Source organism: Triticum aestivum, chromosome 2B (genome assembly GCF_018294505.1).
Source record: "Triticum aestivum cultivar Chinese Spring chromosome 2B, IWGSC CS RefSeq v2.1, whole genome shotgun sequence".
Lineage (NCBI taxonomy): Eukaryota > Viridiplantae > Streptophyta > Magnoliopsida > Poales > Poaceae > Triticum > Triticum aestivum.
Genome location: NC_057798.1, coordinates 135,041,320 through 135,043,239, shown reverse-complemented (window position 1 = coordinate 135,043,239; position 1,920 = coordinate 135,041,320). Strand labels below are relative to the sequence as shown.

At 41.5% G+C, this 1,920-nt stretch overlaps 1 long non-coding RNA gene across 1 annotated transcript; it reads left to right on the top strand.

Moving 5' to 3' along the window:
• Positions 1-586, top strand: LOC123040811 (uncharacterized). The gene is made up of 3 exons (XR_006418264.1): positions 1-139; positions 229-328; positions 431-586. It is a non-coding gene; the product is annotated as an uncharacterized lncRNA (long non-coding RNA).
• The last annotated feature ends 1,334 nt before the right edge of the window (positions 587-1,920 follow it).

The following is a 1,920-nucleotide window of genomic DNA, read 5'->3' as shown; positions in this document are numbered from 1 at the left end:
CTCTGGTGCACGCGGATGTCTGTGGAGGCGGAAATTTAATTCGACCTCACCTCGGGCTGCCGGCCTCCCCAAGTTCCTGCTGCCGGCGCCCTCCCGAAGCTCCTGCCGGCCTCCTCCCCGAGCCCCAAGCACGAACAAGGTACTGTGCTGCACACCTGAAAGTCACCCAGCTACTCCTTGTAAAGCCAAATCCCCTTTTGAAATTGAGCAGTTGACCAAATTAACTAGGAAACCTTGACACACGCTTGCGTCCAGTAGCTCGATCTGCTGGTGCTAGGAGGGGATTACCATTGGAGCTGCAGCAGGTGTTGAGCACTCATAGTTTCAGGTTATTATTTCTTACTTAATTTGTTCGAGATGGATGTGGCTGATTCGATTGGAAAGAATTCTTGCAGTCTGTAACCCAGTTTATGCCTCAAATAACACGTAGATCTTCCTGACATCAATATGCCGCCGCGACCTTGACGGGCTGGGGCTCGATGCCGACACGCTCTGCCTTTTGGTGCACCTCTTTGCTGTGTTCGACAACCAAGGCGCGGCAAGTTACTCCGGGACTGATAGAATCACCACAAATTGAGATGAGGCATTCAAGCGGGATGGACACACTGACACTCGAGCAGTAGGATCCCTTGAACTGAAGAAACGAATAGGAAGATACATGCAATTTAAGGTAGGCGCACACTAACGTCTCAGTATCAGCACCATAATTTGTCTGTGTGTGTATGAATTTTTTAGTTTGTCTCATGATTGATGCATTCACCTTAGTACAGTATATCTTCTGTTTCATGTGTTTTCTGTGTAAAAGTTGGGTCCCGATGACCAATAAGCAAAGAACAACCTTCTCCAACTGACAATGTTATTCTCCTAAACAATTTGCCATTTTGGTATTTGGATGGGGAATAAAGAAGAACATTCATCATTAGTACTTGAAGAGACTTGCCTGGTTGGGGCAGAACAGGATCTGCTATAGTGCATGTTACTTGACTGCTCACTGTACGACTTAAATAAAATCAAGGTCTTTTCCTGATGCAAGAAAATGTTTTCTTGCTGCAATGGTAAGCTATTCTGAATCCATCTCATAATGTGGCTGCTCATGTTTGGTGCAGACGTAGCGCATGGCAGGGAGATGAAGTGTTGAGAAAAAGGACGACGATGTAAAGGGCAGATGATAGGGGATTACTCAATAAGTATGTGGATCTGCTATAAAGTTTCCTCCTTTCTGTATAGTTATTTCACTATCCACCTAAATGTCATCCCATGTATATGTAGGAAACTAATTTTGTGTTGCTAAATTTTCTGTATATATTTAATATTATTCAGTGTTAAACTAATAATGATCGAAACAATGCTAGACTTACATGTTGATTCATCATTTGTAGACTTTTGGTTACAATGGATAGATATGAGCAGTTTAGCACTATTCTTACTTATATCAAAATATATTATGATCAGCAGGCTAAATCTACCACACGGGTCGTTAGCTCTGTTACCGTAACATTGCACCATCCTAACACGCGAGGCAAATAATTTCACAAGATTCTCATATTAAGTATCTATTCAAAGAGGTATGTGACAATGTCTATGTGCGGGAAGGAGAAATTCACTCGGTAACAACTCCGATGCTACGGCTTGCATGCTGAGAGTTGAGACCTGCTGAGCTTACTCGTACTATTGTGTGATGTGTTAACTTACTTTTGTAGTTTCTAGATGCCAACATATATCATGCTGTTTTATGGTTAGTAGTATTTCAACATAATTTTTCTATTCATGCATTGAAGCAAAACTGTAGTTAGTTGCTACAGAGCTAGGAGATCTTGGTGTATAATAAAATATATTAATATGGAGGGGTTCCTTTGTCACCTGATTTGATAAGGTATATAGTATGGAAGTTTTTTTATTTCATAATCATATTCTTGATGT